The 18,867-nt window shown below is 39.8% G+C and overlaps 1 protein-coding gene across 5 annotated transcripts in view; it reads right to left on the bottom strand.

Moving 5' to 3' along the window:
• A1CF (APOBEC1 complementation factor) overlaps positions 1–18,389 on the bottom strand; it is a 105,120-nt gene extending 86,731 nt beyond the window's left edge. For 3 of the 5 annotated variants that reach the window (XM_086379165.1, XM_086379166.1, XM_086379167.1), the window contains exon 1: positions 18,277–18,389. The gene's annotated coding sequence lies outside the window, so the exon portion shown is untranslated. The remainder of the gene's footprint in view (positions 1–18,276) is intronic. The other 2 variants (XM_086379168.1, XM_086379169.1) reach the window with 2 other exon arrangements.
• Between the last annotated feature and the right edge of the window lie 478 nt (positions 18,390–18,867).

Genomic DNA, 18,867 nt, shown 5'->3' with positions numbered 1-18,867 from the left:
AAAAGCAAGAGAGTTCCAGAAAAGCATCTACTTCTGCTTTATTGATTATGCCAAAGCCTTTGACTGTGTGGATCACAATAAACTGTGGAAAATTCTGAAAGAGATGGGAATACTAGACCACCTGATCTGCCTCTTAAGAAATTTGTATGCAGGTCAGGAAGCAACAGTTAGAACTGGACATGGAACAACAGACTGGTTCCAAATAGGAAAAGGAGTACGTCAAGGCTGCATATTGTCACCCTGCTTATTTAACTTATATGCAGAGTACATCATGAGAAACGCTGGACTGGAAGAAGCACAAGCTGGAATCAAGATTGCCAGGAGAAATATCAGTAGCCTCAGATATGCAGATGACACCACCCTTATGGCAGAAAGTGAAGAGGAACTCAAAAGCTTCTTGATGAAAGTGAAAGTGGAGAGTGAAAAAGTTGGCTTAAAGCTCAACATTCAGAAAACAAAGATCATGGCATCCAGTCCCACCACTTCATGGGAAATAGATGGGGAAACAGTGGAAACAGTGTCAGACTTTATTTTTTGGGGCTCCAAAATCACTGCAGATGGTGACTGCAGCCATGAAATTAAAAGACACTTACTCCTTGGAAGGAAAGTTATGACCAACATAGATAGCATATTCAAAAGCAGAGACATTACTTTGCCAGCAAAGGTGTGTCTAGTCAAGGCTATGGTTTTTCCTGTGGTCATGTATGGATGTGAGAGTTGGACTGTGAAGAAGGCTGAGCATCAAAGAATTGATGCTTTTGAACTGTGGTGTTGGAGAAGACTCTTGAGAGTCCCTTGGACTGCAAGGAGATCCAACCAGTCCATTGTGAAGGAGATCAGCCCTGGGATTTCTTTGGAAGGAATGGTGCTAAAGCTGAAACTCCAGTACTTTGGCCACCTCATGTGAAGAGTTGACTCATTGGAAAAGACTCTGATGCTGGGAGGGATTGGGGGCAGGAGGAGAAGGGGACGACAGAAGTTGAGATGGCTGGGTTGCATCACTCACTCAATGGACATGAGTCTGAGTGGACTCCGGGAGTTGGTGATGGACAGGGAGGCCTGGTGTGCTGCGATTCATGGGGTCGCAAAGAGTCTGACACGACTGAGCGACTGAACTGAACTGATGTTCTAAAAGTTTAATATATAATTTATTTAATCCATATTAAAACTCAGTGGGGTAGGTATTATTCCTATGATATAGGTATGTATATGTATATATATATATGTATAAATATGTACATATGTATATATATGTATATATATATATGTATATATATGTATAAACCATGTAAGGTTAATGAGCCCAAGGTTACTTGGTAATAAGTGGAAGAACTATGACCTGAATCTGTGCTTCCCTGGTGATTTGGATGGTAAAGAATTCACCTACAATGCGGGAGATCTGAGTTTAGTCCCTGTGTTGGGAAGATCCCCTGGAGGAGGGCATGGAAACCCACTCCAGTATTCTTGCCTGGAGAATCACCATGGACAGAGGAGCTTGGCGAGCTACAGTTCATGGGGTCGCAAAGAGTCAGACACGACTGAGGGACTAAGCACAACTCTGACTTGAATCTAAGTAGCCTGGACCTAGCATCTGTGCGCTTAATTACTAAATTTGACTTCTCACCTACTTTGGCCACATGATATGAAGAGTTGACTCATTGGAAAAGACCCTGATGCTGGGAAAAATTGAGGGCAAGAGGATAAGGGGATGACAGAGGATGAGATGATTGGATGGCATCATTGGCTCAGTGAACATGATTTTGAGCAAACTCCAGGAGATAGTGAAGGACAGGCTAGCCTGGAGTGCTGCAGTCCATGGGGTTGCAGAGTCAGACATGATTTAGTAACTAAACATCAGCAACATCTCAGAAATATTAGGCAAGTTGTGACAGGGAGAAGAGGGAGATTATATCTACTAGCCTCCCATAGAGTGTGAAAACTACACCATGATATAACTAATGAAGGTGATACTGTGAGTCTGTGTTCTCTTCCACGGGGACAGATGTTATTGGTCATTTAAGCAATATGGTAAGTTAGTCTCTTTGCTTGAATGAAATGAGCTATTGTTCTAATTTTTACATAGTGCTGTGGATGGACAGTCTGATGGTTCAGGTGGATGCATTTAGAATCTAACACCTGCTGGACATAATCCAGAATGGACACATGGTCCTCACCAGCCCTCTGTTACGTACTTGGTCATATGTCACTAAAACATTACTCTTTGACAAAGTGTGGAGTCTTCACATGTGACCAAGTCATGTATCATTTGACAGGATCTGACTGGAATTTCATGTTAATTTCTATTCCTATATTTAAATTAAAGCATTATTTGTTTCTCATTTGATCTTTAGCTTTTTTGGATTGTAGGAAGTCAGAGAGGAGGGTGTCAGCTATGGACCAAGTATCTGATGCAGTAGTGCAGTGGTGGGTAACCAAAGCCACAAGTACTTCTAATAGGCACCAAACACAACTATTTTGGTAACAGGGTCTTCTCTCTTCTTCTTTCTGTCTCCCTCTTCCTCCCTCCTTTCCTTCCTCCTTTAAACATCCATTTAACTACTGTTTTCCTTTTCCTTTCTCTTGCTGTCTTCCACTCTTTAATCCTGTACTTTATTCTCTCTCCTGCTCCTTTGGTGACACCAATGGCTAAAGAAGTTGCTGATTGCATCTAGAAGGTATACCATATTTTTAAGACAAGTTATTAACAGTTGTAGAGAAGCAATGCTGACAGACACCATTTCTAAATAAACGGCTATTTTTGCAAAGATGTATAGGCCCAGCTGATACTTTGATTACTGTTTGTTGATGTTTAAATCCATACACCATCCTACTTGGAGTCATTCCGAGTCCTAAATAGAGTAACTTGAAATAGCAAATCCTAAGATACCGGGAAAATTGCACTACAGTAAAAATATCTATGGAGAAAAATAAAACTGTATCAGAGAAAAAATACTGTTGGGGCTACCAACTAAGAATTTATCAGAAAAAAAAGCAGCAGCAGAAATGTAATAGACAAATGATTGGATTGTGGTTTGTGTGCATTTCTTTGTGTATATACTTACACCTGGACTAAAGTAGAGCATTATGAGCATTTGGGTGATGAGAAATATAATAGACAAATGGTTGGATCGTGGTTTGTGTGCATTTCTTTGTGTGTATACTTACACCTGGACTAAATTAGAGCATTATGAACATTTGGGTGATGAGAAGGCATGTATCTTCAACTTTTGTTTTAATAATTAAAAATCAGGAATCACACACAATCTCTTTTGGAAAGATAAGACTAGCCAGACTCTTGGGAAAGTTAAGCACATTCATCTGGCCCACAGATCATGATTACTGCAAAATAGTCCTGACATCTAGAAATCCTTCTTGTTTCGTTTGAGGAAAAAGTCATTTCAAATAGTCAAAATTTTTATTTTCTCTTTCAGTTCAGTTCAGTCGCTCAGTCATGTCTGACTCTTTGAGACCCCATGAATCAAAGCACGCCAGGCCTCCCTGTCCATCACCAACTCCCGGAGTTCACTCAGACTCACGTCCATCGAGTCAGTGATGCCATCCAGCCATCTCATCCTCTGTCAACCCCTTCTCCTCCTGCCCCCCAATTCCTCCCAGCATCAGAGTCTTTTCCAATGAGTCAACTCTTCACATGAGGTGGCCAAAGTACTGGAGTTTCAGCTTCAGCATCATTCCTTCCAAAGAAATCCCAGGGCTGATCTCCTTTAGATGGACTGGTTGGATCTCCTTGCAGTCCAAGGGACTCTCAAGAGTCTTCTCCAACACCACAGTTCAAAAGCATCAATTCTTCGGCCCTCAGCCTTCACTTTAAAAGTCTGTTTAAAACCGCAAAATTTATGGTCCAGTAGAAACACCTGCCATTTAGCATATTCTCATTAAGTGCGTATTACAGAGGTACATTTTATCTTCTTCAAAAGATATTTCATCATTTATTTGCTTCAAATACCCTTTGAATATCAACAAAGAGTCTTTAAATCCCTGAAATTTAGCTTGAAACTATAAATTACATGAGGAAAGACAGGAGAGGAAGTGTTAACCTATGCGTGTCTTGTCAAATTAGGACTTTGAGATTTAACTGCAAATGTTCCGCATTTTAGCAGAAACTATAGCTTAACATTCAGAAAACAAAGATCATGGCATCTGGTCCCACCACTTCATGGGAAATAGATGGGGAAACAGTGGAAACAGTGTCAGACTTTATTTTTTGGGCTCCAAAATCACTGCAGATGATGACTGCAGCCATGAAATTAAAAGACGCTTACTCCTTGGAAGGAAAGTTATGACCAACCTAGATAGCATATTCAAAAGCATAGACGTTACTTTGCCAACAAAGGTTCGTCTAGTCAAGGCTATGGTTTTTCCTGTGGTCATGTATGGATGTGAGAGTTGGACTGTGAAGAAAGCTGAACACTGAAGAATTGATGCTTTTGAACTGTGGTGTTGGAGAAGACTCCTGAGAGTCCCTTGGACTACAAGGAGATCCAACCAGTCCATTCTGAAGGAGATCAGCCCTGGGATTTCTTTGGAAGGAATGATGCTAAAGCTGAAACTCCAGTACTTTGGCCACCTCATGCGAAGAGTTGACTCATTGGAAAAGACTCTGATGCTGGGAGGAATTGGTGGCAGGAGGAGAAGGGGACGACAGAGGATGAGATGGCTGGATGGCATCACTGACTTGATGGACGTGAGTCTGAGTGAACTCCGGGAGTTGGTGATGGACAGGGAGGCCTGGCATGCTGCGATTCATGGGGTCGCAAAGAGTCGGACACGACTGAATGACTGAACTGAACTGAACTGATAGAGAAAGAACAGATTCCCTACCTAGCCTCATGGCATATTCACCTGTATTTGGTAATCATCCTTACCACCTCTATAAGAATTATGATTCAACTGGTTTGGAATGGAACTTAGGATAGTCTAAAATGGTATGGTCTGAAGCCTCCTCAGGTAATAATATGCAACCAAGTTTAGAACTTCTGAATTAAACTCTAGTCTATATTTGTTAAATGTCAAACAAAATGAAATACGAGAGTAATTTATTCCACCTGCCAAATAGTTGGGATATACGCATTTTTAAAAATTACTAGACAATTCTATAAAAGAAAGGCAGAGACTAGGTTACAGGAGAAAGAAAATAATTCAAAATTGTCTTTAATATTTGTCCTGTCTACATTCTCATTACTTTCAATGAGTAAATGTTTTTATAATTGCCAGCATTTAGAAATAATATCCTTGAAATATCAAAACCCCCCACATTCTTCCTAGAGTCTGGCATAGGTGATTTGTATCCAAATCCATTTCCATGAGGACCAACCAATAAGGTATTCATATTACCACTGTATGCATAAAACTCTAGGTCATGGCTCTATATATGGAGAGGAAGCAAAAGGCTGTGAGGTAGACAATGGATAGCAGGTAGAAAGTCAGGATGGCTTTTCGAAGAGAGAGGAGCAGTTGTAAAAAGTAGCTGCGTCAAGAGAACAGTGAAGCAACTTAGCAGGTCTATGAATCCCTACAGCTGAAGTCCTTAAGGCCTCTTCATCCAGAACAATCTCCAGGATAGGCTCCTCATGGAGTCTGGATGTTGATTTTTTTTTTGCTCACTATACATATGTATCCATACTTGTTGTTTTTCTTACCCCTGCTGCCATCCTTCACCCTGTCTTTCATTACTAGACTTAGCCAAACTAGAAAGAAATTTCACTGCTTCCTACCCCTAGTTACTGTCTACCACTACTAGATCGATCTTCCTAAAATATCCCTTCTAATATTCTTCATTGGTCTCATCACTAACTATGAAGAAGTAGTCCAGTCCCTTAGCCTGATATCCAACATCCACCATGATCTGGCCCTCACTCTACTTTGCTGACTATCTTTCAGTGCCTTTCTAGAGCTGTTCTGTGCTCAAGCCCATCAGGTCTCCCAGATACATCAGCGACTTCTTACTTCTTAGGTTTCTTTGTACTTGTTCCCCATTTTCCATGTGCTGGAGTCCCCACCCTCACTTTCACACTTTCCCTGGCTGAGATGAATTTATGCCTGTACCATCAGATTGTGTGTGGTTGTACATATATAGGAATGCACAAGCACACATGTGTGGCTATGAATATGTATATATACACAAGGGTGAATAAACTCCTGGTGACCAGTGTTGACCGCACAACATCACACAGAAAGTTTCCTTTCATAGCTGGTTCTGACACCACCATTCCCTTACAAATCCTCCAGCCTCTGCTTAACTTGGATAAGAATATCAGAAACTCTGAACTGGAGATCCTTATAAGTGATCTGTATTTGACACCACTGAAGATGATTAAGTTTTTTAATCCAAAAAAGACATTGAAATATTTTAATGACAGACAGAAACTGTGCATGTATTGAAGGAGGGAGTGGGTAATAGAGAGGAAATGGAGATTCTTAAGACCAGACAGCATAGGTACTTTCTATGCCCTTAAGGTTATATTTTGATGGTTAATTTTGTGTGTCAACTTGACTGGGTCACACAGTACCCAGACATTTGGCCAAGCATTATTCTGGGTGTGTCTTTGAGGATGTTTCTGGATGAGACAGATATTTGAATCTGTAGACTGAGTAGAGCAGATTGCTCTTCTAATGTGGGTAGGCCTCACCTAATCAACTGAAGACCTGAATAGAATAAAGGCTAAATAAAGGGAATTCTGCCCAGCCTGAGTGCTTGAGTTGGGACAGCAGTCTTTTCCTACATTCAAAGTTGAACTGAAATGTTGGTTTTTCTTGGGTCTCTAGGCCTCTGGCTTCCAGATAGGAATTACATGTTGGCTGTCCTGGGTCTCCAGATTGCCAGCTGCAGATCTTGGGACTTACGTGTCTCCACAATGAGATGAGCCAGTTCTTCATAATAAATCTCTTTATCTATTGACAGATAAACAGATTTATATATATCTTATAGATACCAGAACACTGACAACACTAAAATCATGTACATGTATTAGCCAATTAAGATTCCAATTGGAATATTGGTTCTGTTTCCCTGGAGAACTCTGGCTAACACATATACATACATGGTTTTGGTGTTGTTATTGTCCTGGTACATTTAACATCAGGGTATCAGCCATCATCAGATGGCTATCATGTTACCCTCACTCAATAATAATGTTCAACTCTGATCCTATGCCTGACTTTCTCAAAGATCCCTGGGAAAGAGAACTGGCAGAGTTTAGAAATTCTAGAATCACATAACCTAACAAGAGTAGAATTTCCTTGCAGTTTAGTTCAGTTGCTCAGTCACGTCCAACTCTTTGTGAGAGTCAGTCACTCTTTGAGACCCCGTGGACTGCAGCATGCCAAGCTTTCCTGTCCATCTCCAACTTCTGGAGCTTGCTCAAACTCATAGTCATCGAATTGATGATGCCATCCAACCATCTCATCCTCTGTTGTCCCCTTCTCCTCCTGCCTTTAATCTTTCCCAGCACCAGGGTCTTTTCCAATGAGTCAGATCTTCACAACAGGTGACCAAAGTATTGGAGCTTCAGCTTCAACAGTCCTTCCAATGAATATTCAGGACTGACTGATTTCCTTTAGGATTGACTGGTTGGATGTCCTTGCAATCCAAGTGACCCTCAAGAGTCTTCTCCAATACCACAGATCAATTCATACACCCAGGACTTGGACCAAGATCTCCTGCATTGCAGGCAAACTATTTACCAACTGAACTACCAGGGAAGCCCCGAATTTCCTTGCATGTATGTTTAATTTCTAAGTTGACTTAGAAATTGGTAAAGTGGTAATCAGCATACAATGTAGACATCCCTCAGCTTAAAGGCAGATACTTACCCAATAGTCCTGGGACCAGTTATTGGTGTGGCAGATTACAGAAATCTGATTAGCTGGTGAGATCTGGTGTTATCATGTGTCTTTTTATTTTTGTTGAGATTGTCCTTTTGAACTCATTTGCTGCATCTGGTATCCTCAGACCAATTTGGAAAAAATAAGTTGAAAACTCAGTTCTTACCAAAGCTGCCCATCACTGACTAATGGGATACATTCAATCCTGAAGAGAATCTTACAAAATCAACTATCTAAAGCTCTGTACTACAGTGACCCTGAGGCAATCTGACACTTGCAGTAAAGGACAACCTTATGTTTCCCTTTAAAAAGCAGCTTACATAAATTCTGATTTTATTCTAACTTACATGTATTGGTGTAAAATTCCCTCATTAAATTGTTGTCTCCTTATTTCTAATCAGCCATCACGTTCTGATATTTAGCTTTCTTTTGAATTCCCACGGCCATTAATTTTCATTTATGCAACCCTTATCTAATATCTAGATCACTGTTACAATTCAACCCATAGTTTTTCTAACTTTAATGCCATCTGTGTAACACTGGTTCATTTTCTTAAATATCTCTTTAATATTACTCTTCTATTAACATAATTCCAATGGCCTTGTATAACTATCAATTAATGTCAAATTTCCTATTTTGTTACCTATCAAACATCTCTAATACTTTATATTAAGTTGTACTCCATATTAATTTCCAGCATATACCTTCCCTCACTCAGGCCAATTGAAGGATGGCTAGGAGTTAGGTGAAGGGAGAAGAGGAGAAAGGAACTCTAGGGGACAGGATGTAAGTGAAATGTTATGGATGGTTGAGAAGTTGAGTATGATTAGAATGTTGAGTACAATTTAGAGAGGGTTTTCTTGAGGTGTGTCTTTGAGGATGTTTCTGGATGATATGAATGCTTGAATTTGTAGACTGAATAAAGCAGATTGCTCTTCCTAATGTGAGTATGCCTCATCTAATCAACTGAGGGCCTAAGTAGAATTAGGGGAAGAGAATGAGAGTGACAGTAGATAAGGCTGGTAAGGCAGGCAAGAATTAAATCAATGTATCTATTGGCATAATAGAGTGTTCTTGTTGTATTATGAAGCCACTGAGATCACCTTGGAAGAATTCTAGGACCCTGTGTACTTTAGAAAGAGAACTCTTGAGTTTTCTTGCATGCATGCATGCCTTGTTGCTCAGTCGTGTTCAACTCTTTGTGACCCCATGGACTGTGGCCTGGAAGGCTCCTCTGTCCATGGAATTTTCCAGGCAAGAATACTGGAGTTGGTTGCCATTTTCTCCTCTAGGGGATCTTCCTAAGTGAGTGAAGTGAAGTCACTCAGTTGTGTCCGACTCTTTGTGACCCTGTGGACTGTAGCCAACCAGGCTCCTCCATCCATGGGATTCTCCAGGCAAGAATACTGGAGTGGGTTGCCATTTCCTTCTCCAAGGGATCTTCCTGACCCTGGGATTGAACCCGGGTCTCCCGCATTGCAGGCAGATGCTTTAACCTCTGAGCCACCAGGGAAGCTAACCCAGGGATCAAACCCACATCGACTGTGTCTCCTGCATTGCAGGCAGATTCTTTACCCACTGAACCATGAGGAAAGCCTGATGCATTATCTTGAGGATAGTTTAAAGGCAGAAAGACTAGTTTAGAGACAGATGGGGAAAAGGGGGCAGAACTATAGTTGAGGAATAAATGTAGCGTGAAGAGAAGGAAGGCCCTAAACTCCCCAAGGATATACACTCATCTTCTTAGCCTTTAGCCTCATTCTTAGTGTCACTTCATACATATTCGCTGAACAGAATGGAAATTTTATATAACCTCTCTGACTATTCCAGATTGTGCTCTTTAACTTTCTAGTTTCACCACATGATCTTAGAATATACAATATTTTGCTCTATGTTGTTCATTATTGGTTCATAAGTCTAAGGGTATCATAGTCATGAACAAAAAACTATGGGATCACAAATTCATACTGACTTGGGTTCAGATGTTGAGTTCCATCCCTTAAGAACTTTGCAAACTTGGTTTAAGTTATTTAACCATGTCCCAGTTTATTAATTTCAAAATGTGGGATGATGATGCCTGCTTTGTTGGGTTGTTATAGTGATCCAAAGTGACTGGATGAGCGCACAGCCTGGTACATGGCACTCACTAATGTTTTCCTTTACCTCTTCTAACCTCTTCTCCTTCTTCCCCAATTAGGTGGCTGTTTTATTCAATAGACAGTATTATGCAGCTGTTATGCATATATATAACACTTTTAGGTTTGGAAATTAAATAGGATACTTTTCTTGCCTTTCAGAAACTCCTAATTTTGTAAATAATACTTATTTCAAACAAAGTAAGAGGCCTTGAAGAAGGGAGTGATTAATTATCCCAGAGCTACTGTGGGAGCTCTGGAGAATCCTTCATGGGTTCCTTGATTTTAGGGACAAATGTACAATATATCTTTGTATCCAACGCAACATCTAAAAGAATGGTGAACTCAACAAAGTCTCAGTAAATCAATTCCCAGTGAGTACATTAACATTATAATCTTCCTGGCACCCTTTCAGCTTGCCACTTCCCTTAAAATGAACACTGACACCAATCCCTTCCATGGCAGTGCTGATGCCCCAAAGCTCCTCCACATACAATTTCCTCTTCAAGTGTCTGTTATCATGCCTGTGCAGGGGACTGATTTGGGGGCAGTTTATATTAGCTCATGCTTGCTTTTTTGCTGTGCTAATGACCATCATTCAGCAATCTGCACCTTTATAAGTGCATTTGAATACTTTGATAATTGTTGTTGTTGTATTAACTATGAAAATAATAGAACCTGAGAGGTTTGTTCTCTGGGGTGATTTCAGATCAGATTTTTAGGCTTCTGCCCTTGGTAATTACCCATGTCCCTTTAAATCACTCTATCCTGACTTTATTAAGAGGCCCTGCCTGTGATAGAGAACGTCTCTGCCTTGGAAAAGATATCACAGAGTCAGGGAGAAAATCGCTCCCCATTTACAAAGCAAGCCAGTCATGGGGATAGATAATTTCTAAGTCACTGACTTCCACGCTAAAACACTTTCTACATGTTGACTTCATAGCCTCTCTCTCTCCTAACCATTATCTTGGTAAAGCATTGTGTAATCAACACAGAAATGAGATGAGAATTACAGCTGTAATAACTGAGGTTTGTGTACACTTACTTGGCATTGTTGAGAACTTCATGTGTAATTTCTGATCCAGTCTCAAAGCAACCCTGATTTTACAGCAGAGGAAACAAGCACAGAGAAATTACCTTGCTAAAAGTCACAAGGATAGTAAGTGGTGAAGCTAGGATTTGAGCCCAGACCTTCTGGGTCCAGAAGCCCTCTGCTTTAACATTGGAATCATCTTCCTCTTGGCCATGCCAGCACCATGAATCAGCTTTCTTGTTTTCATCAGAATTGTGGGAATACTTTGAAATCTTGAATTATTATTATTGGAAGTATTAAACTGAGTTATTATTATTATAGTAAATATTTGATTTTATGGCTTATTTTGAAAGGCAAATAAAAATGAGAGTTTGTAGACATTATAAGACTTTCTCTTATCTTTATTCTCCTCTGGGACCACATAATGGCATTCTCTGATTGATTCCAATGTAAGTAAATGCACTTGTATTAAATAACTGTTTTGAAATGAGGGAGAGATGGAGGAATTAGTATGTGGTAGGCATGATGCTCAAATGACTTTAATAATAAATCAAAATTGTTTAATAAGTAAATTCTTTCTCAAAAATCAAATACCATTCAGATCCCTTGTCCTCTGATTAGCCATGACACTTCCACCCTGAGCCATATCTTCTCAACATCTTCTCTTCCCCACCATTGAAACTGACTTGTCCTAAGTCCTCTTTCCATAAGACTTTACCAGGCTGGTGACCACACTAGGTGACTTTAGTCTTACCTGGTGGCTCAGACTAGGTAAAGGATCTGCCTCCAATGCAGGAGACCCACATTCAATCCCTGGAAGATCTTCTGGAGAAGGGAATGGCTACTCACTCCAGTATTCTCGCCTGGAGAATCCCATGGACAGAGGAGCCTGGTGGGCTACAGTCCATAGGGTTGCAAAGAGTTGGACACAACTGAGCGACTAACACTTTACCAGGCTGGTAACTATGCTTGATGGTTTTAGGCTACAGTGTTCCTGAATGTTAACACCTCAAAGTGCCCTGATCACTCTCACTCTATATCCCAACTAATTTGTATCTTAAAAAGGAACTTCTGAAAATATATTCTTTTTAAGCTAAATGAAAAACTCTCTTGAGGCTGGTGGAACTGCTATTTGGGTGCATCTGGGTCTCCATTTAAAGCTCCAAATTAGGTCAGTTTAAATATGGGATTCCCTTAGCATTCATAGACCCAATTATTCTTTCCCTGGGGAGAAGGGTGTGCCCTCTAGGTGCGAGGTGCTATGTCCTCTTCAGACACTAAGAGAATTCTAGTGTAAGGCAGCCAAGTCCTTCAGGACAATTACTATATATTTCTAGAGATATCTCCACTGTATTCCTGGCCTGTGCCTGCACGTATTTCCTCTGTGATCTGGGCCTCACTGTCCCTTCATTCACAAGATGGGTCTCCTTTGACTGAGTCTCTGCTGTGTCATCTGTGAATCTGAGCAGAGTGGGGAGAGGAAGACTCAGAATGGAGGGAATATTTCTCATAATCGTGGAAGTCTTATTACTCTTTCTCTAAGAATGTGTATAGAGAATCCAGCCGAATTAGAAATGCTATCCAGTGGGTGGTGGTCCAACGGAAAGGACCTGCCTGAGGACTGGAGTCCTGCATATGGGTTCTCACTCTAATAAAAAGTGTCTTTTATCCTTGGGACACTCACTTAGCTTTTTCTCTGTTAAATAAAGGACCTCAAAGTTTTCTTCTCACTCCAAGACTCAAGGCTTCTCAGTGTTCCATTTTTACTCTTTTTACAAGATCCCTGTGCCAGACTGCTGGAGTTCACTCCTGTTTCTACCACTGATTAACTGGGTGATCTTGGGCAAGGTTTTCCTCGTCTCTGAGACCTCACCTCTTGTTTGAAAGGTGGGTATTGCATTGGTATCCATTCCAGAGGATTCCAGAGGGTTAAATGAGTTCATCTGTGTGTTTGGCATATGGCATAAGCTATGTCAGGATATAAGAACTGTGATTAATATCCTTGCTCTCATCCTTGTTATCATAGGGTATCAAATGGTTGGTAGTAAATGCTTAAGCTGTGAGACAGTGTTAGGGTTCTTCAGGACAGAAGATTGAAAAGAGGATTCATGAAGTGAGCATTTGTATGTGCCAACACAGTTTTCTCCTCCATGGTATCAGATTCTGATTTCTGACTTCCACTGCAGGTAAGCAGAGGTTTTAGACTAACAAGTCAATTCACTTCACGAAGAAGGCCCCAGCTTAGCACTAAATATAAACCTAAGAGACAAGCTGGATAGAATTATACTAAAGATGAGTTAATAGGAAGGAAAATCAGTTGCATGTATACCTAATAGCCTGCCAGTTTTTCCATCAGTTTTTCAGGAGATGTTACAGATTTGTCCCTTCTTTGCTTCCTTCACTATGTTAGTTGCGGCATCTGCACTGGTTTAAATCTTTCCAGGATTGTTTTCTTCTGGGACCTGCGTGGAACTGATTCTCCCCTCACCTTCCATGGGGTTCCTTATGCCTTCTCTTCACAGTTTCATCACACTTCTGAATTCATTCATAGACAAATCAGTAAATGCCCAGGACAGCAGTTGAAGGCTCCCAACGTAGTCTGCATTATTGCTACATAAACAGAGCTGGGCTTATAGACTCTAGGTGAGAGATCATTCAATGATGAATAATGACAATAACCTTGAAGAAACTAAGATTACTAAGTTGACTGTGAAGAAAGTTTCTTTAAAAAATCTAAATTCTTCTGTATTCCATGCTAGAATAGTCTATAGAAATAAGGTAGCATAGTTGTTAATTCTGCTATGTATCAATAAACCTCATATTCTTAAGTCAATTCAGCATTCCAAAAACTGGTGGCTTTTTAACTGCTCCAGGAATAAAAGACATTATTATGTCATTGAAGGAAGGAATGTTTTTTATAGAATTGCAAACTGTTTTGCTCACGTAGTCATTCCGTGTGGCCAAATTGTCATATGTCATATGTCTCCTTAGCCATACTATTGACTGTAGCAGAACCCTGTATATAATCTTGCAAACTAGAGGGAGTTATCTTAATTCTTCTTCTTACTTTCCTCTTAATATTAGCAGGGATGAATCTGGAAAATATTTTCCATACGATTGTTAACACCTACAAATATAAAATTCCACATATATATCTGAATAAGGGGGAAAAAAAAAACAAGCTTAGTTTATACATCTTTAAAAGAAAATAAAATTCTTAAAGCTCTCTAGCTTAAGAAACCAGCATATTTTAGTCAAGACAGCCATTTTTATAAAGGGAAATGTTTTAATTTTGGATTTGGATCCATCCAAACTATTCACCACAAAATGTCAATGTATTAAATTAAAAATGTAAAATAGTTTTTAAAGCTGACCACCTAGTTGGATAAGGTTTAATGGGATAAAATGAAAAACTGCTGATTGAATCAGCAGTAAATATTTGTTAATTACTGCCTGGATTTTACCTTATCAGGCCAAGAAGCAGATGGGCCTTAGATTTCTGTATAGAAGGTCACTGCAGTCCTGCTGCTCCTTTTCCAGGTGCTTTCCCTGGGGGGAGTTTGGACTGTGAGGACTGCACTTTAGAGGAGCCTGGTTACTGTTTCCATGAATAAGATAAAATGGTGTTTATCCTCTGTGGATCAATACCATCTTGTTTGAACTTATTGAGTCATTTAGAGACACAGAAGGTAATGAAAACCATTGTGCAATAGTACCCAGCGTAGTACCCAGTGTCCCGAGGGATGACAGCATTTTAAAAGACAGTTATTGAAACAGATTTGTAACATCAACTGGCTGAATGATGAAACGAACACACACTGTGACAAGATGTCCTGTGGGTTTCAGTGGAAAAGGCTTTGGATTCTTAACTAAGAGTCTTCTTGAGAAACATTCTCTAAAATAAAAATGGTATAGGATGCTTGTTTTTTGGAATAAAAGAAAATGATAAACTCTCTTATTTTCTGAACAAATAGGATTTCTCTTTGTGACTCATCAAAACTTCATTGTTTATGTACAGTGTTTGATTTAAAATATATTAGCATTGTTTTGGGGAGAAGGCAATGGCACCCCACTCCAGTGCTCTTGCCTGGAAAATCCCACGGACGGAGGAGCCTGGTGGGCTGCAGTCCATGGGGTCGCTAAGAGTCAGACACAACTGAGCGACTTCACTTTCACTTTTCACTTTCATGCATTAGAGAAGGAAATGGCAAACCACTCCAGTGTTCTTGCCTGGAGAATCCCAGGGACGGGGGAGCCTGGTGGGCTGCCGTCTATGGGGTCGCACAGAGTCGGACATGACTGAAGCGACTTAGCAGCAGCAGCAGCAGCAGCAGCAGCAGCAGCAGCAGCATTGTTTTGACAAAGAGGAACTAATGGGGAAGTTTGGAAAGTTTTAAGAAACTCTGGAAAGTTTTAGGAAATTATTGGAGGTTTATACCAATAGGGAAATGGACAGGGAAGAGAGTTTTGCTGAATTTTTAAATTCACATTGCCAAGGACTATGCTTAATTAGTTTTGCTTTGTCACCTCCTGTGATCTTTACTAAATTCTGCAGGACAGATTTAACCCCCATTTTATATTTGAAGGGGCTTCCCTGGTGGCTCAGATGGTAAAAAAATCCGCCTGCAATATGGGAGACCTGGGTTCAATCCCTGGGTTGGGAAGATCCCCTGGAGAAGGGAATGGCAACCCACTCCAGTATTCTTGCCTAGAGAATCCCACCGACAGAGGGGCCTGGCAGGCGACAGTCCATGGGGTCGCAAAGAGTCAGACGTGACTGAGCAACTTTCACTTCACTTTTACATTTGAAGAATCTGAGATTCAGAGTTGAATATCATGCCTAAGGTCACAAACCTAAGGAATTTGGGAACAGGCATTCCAGCCTAGCTCTGTCAGGAGAAAAGTCCAGTGTTCTATCTATAATTAATTTGAAAAATCTCTAAGATAAACATGCTCCTGTTTGACGGAAGATGGTTAGACTCTAAATTGCCTTAGAGTTTTGACCATGATGATTGAAATAGTGATGGTTTCAGTCAGTTCTGGTTGCTATGGATGCTGGACATGGACTATAAAAATGATTTGTTGTGTCTTCATTCGTGTTCTGAGGAGTACCATTTCTGAGATAATGTCACCAAAAGAAGATGCACTCTTGTAAACTAAGCTTAGGAAACAAAACATTGCCTACTCTCCTAGATAATCACAATGAATGAACATATTTTTTTGTTGCTGTTTAGTTATTCAGTCATGTCCTATTCTGTGTGACCCTGTGAATGGTAGCCCACCAGGCTCCTCTGTCCATGGGATTTCCCAGGCAAGAGTACTGATGTGGGTTGCCATTTCCTTCTCTAGGGGATCTTCCCAACCCAGGGATTGAACCCACGTTTCCTGCATTGGTAGGCATGTTCTTTACCATTGAGCCACCAAGGAAGCTATTTATACATAGAATAAATCTTCTTGTGAGGACAGTCTCATGGTTTTATGCTTGGGCTCTGGAGTCAGAACACCTGATTGGGGCGCTTAGCTCTGCCACCTCCTAACTGGGTGATGTTCAGCCCATTTGGTAACTTATTCATGCCTCAGTTGTAAAATGTTATAGTAGTATCTAACATATATGGCTATTCTAAGAATAGCTTGAGATAAACGCATGAAAAGTACTTAGACGTGCACTTGGCCATATGCTTAATAAATGTCTGTTATCATTATTATTACTCAAAATACTCATGTAGTAACAAGACCTGCTTTAATTGTCTAATTGCCATTTCCTCAACTTACTTAACAACACAGTCCCCCTTTGGAAGCCACATGTATTAACATCCACTGAATACAGTGTAGGGAAGGTTACATTTGAAATGACACAAAACCAACTTGGTATTAGCCCAGGTGAGCATAATAACTAAATATTCAGTGTTTTCATATCCACTATGTTACTTTAGGTTTGTCCATGATAACTAATTTCTTTCTTTCTTTTTTTTTTGGACAACCATCTTTCCCCTTCCCTTACATTTGATAAATAATAAACTGAAACAGTAAAATGTGAGAATTTTCTCAAATGGAGAGTACCCATACTATTCCAGAAAATATGGTCCTTAAAAATGAACCTGTAAGTCATTTGTTTATTACCTATATTTAGCAGAGGAATGCTTCAGTGCTTTAAAATAAGTGATTTCACTTTTATTTCTTAACCTATGCTCTGTTGTATGCATCTCAGCACATATAATAAAGAATTTTTCAGGCCAGACTACCACATCTTTGATGCTCCTAAATTATAGCAAGAGTTAAATTTGCCAATGCATGTTTTACAAAACACGAATCCTGCCCAATGCAAAATAATGCTATGTTAGTCATCTTCTTAAAGACACACAGTACCCAGGTGAACAGTCCAAAAAATGCATTTGACTTGGAATACGCTTCTTTACCATTCTCCCTGGAACTTACTCTGACAATTATAGAACAAAACTATTTCAATTAGAATATTTAAGAGATTTCTGGGAGGAATGGGATATTCCTGGTAAGTGCCCTGATTGATTTCCTTTTTTAGATAGAATACCATCATAGTCTGATTGTGAATCATCTTTTCGGAGTGAACAAAATGGTCACGTGAAATATATCCACTGCAGCACAGCTGCCCAAACCATCCTGAAAGGAAAAGATCTAATAATTAAGCCATCTGAAGGTAGAGATTTAATACACTCAAGACCAAAAATTTTCCATGACTGCTTTTGTTTCGTTTTCTTATGTTTTTGGTGGTGGTGCAGGATAAAGGAGGAAAGGAAGGGAGATAAATGAATATGTGAAATCTAAAGTATGGTAGAAATTATGACCCCCACAGAGAACGCAGAATCTGTCATTGCTGTTAATACCATTTCTCTTGTTAATTACACTTTTATGCTTCCCCGGATCCGAGGACCAGAACAGACAGTCAACCACAACACTCCCGGCTGTCTGGCTATTGCTAAATACATTTCTCAGAAACATTAGCCTGACTCTTGAACCTGATGTGATAAATCTACATGATTTTTTTACCCTCAGAAATTGATTAACTCAAAGAACAAAAGCGGGCTGTTGTCTCATTTTGAGATTATATGATCATTCTAATATTTTCTTTTGTTTTCAGATGGCTTTATCAGTATAAAAGCAAACTAGAAATATCCCTGAATTCAGCTCTCTTGTGGAAGCGCGTAAAAGCTGTTTCACTGCATTCCCACTGATCCACATGGCACAGTTTCACAGAGTTGAAATAGAAAAATCAAAACACATGAACCATACCTGAGTGATTTCAGAGATTCCCACCCGGAAAAGGTTTCCTTGATTATGGCGAATTCAACGTGTCACTCTGGTTATGCTCTAATCATCATATCAAACTCCAAAGGTTCAGTGGCTTTAGGTTTGGTTTACAATTCCTGGGAGTTAAACTTTAACTCACCCTGTCTCTTGCATCCATGCAGCCCTTTGACCAGATAATTGGGTCACTACAACCCAAGCAGAATCTACAAAATTACTGTTGTCATTTCTTTACCATATTAACATGAATTTTGTATTAAAAATCATTGAGGTGAATATTATTTTGATGTGTTTTAAGTGACATATATTTTAAAAAGTAGAACTCACTGCAATTTGGATAAGTAAGCTTTCTTTTATATTAAGTCCCTTGTTTTCTGCTATGCCAAAATGATATTAAGCCTATGGTAATTTAAGAGAATGTTTCACACTCCTTATATCATTGTATTACATGGAATAAAGTGTGGAGTTTTAGGTCAAGTATGCAGATAAATGCAGGCTTAGAAAAATAGAACACATAAGGTATTTACATAACCAAATAAATACTGTCAGATCATGTTGGGGAAAGCAGGCTTCTTT

The sequence above is a fragment of the Bos grunniens genome, chromosome 26 (assembly GCF_055505025.1).
Source record: "Bos grunniens cultivar Pamir isolate PY7600 chromosome 26, Bosgru_T2T1.0, whole genome shotgun sequence".
NCBI classification, from domain to species: domain Eukaryota; kingdom Metazoa; phylum Chordata; class Mammalia; order Artiodactyla; family Bovidae; genus Bos; species Bos grunniens.
This window is presented reverse-complemented; position numbering and strand designations above follow the sequence as displayed.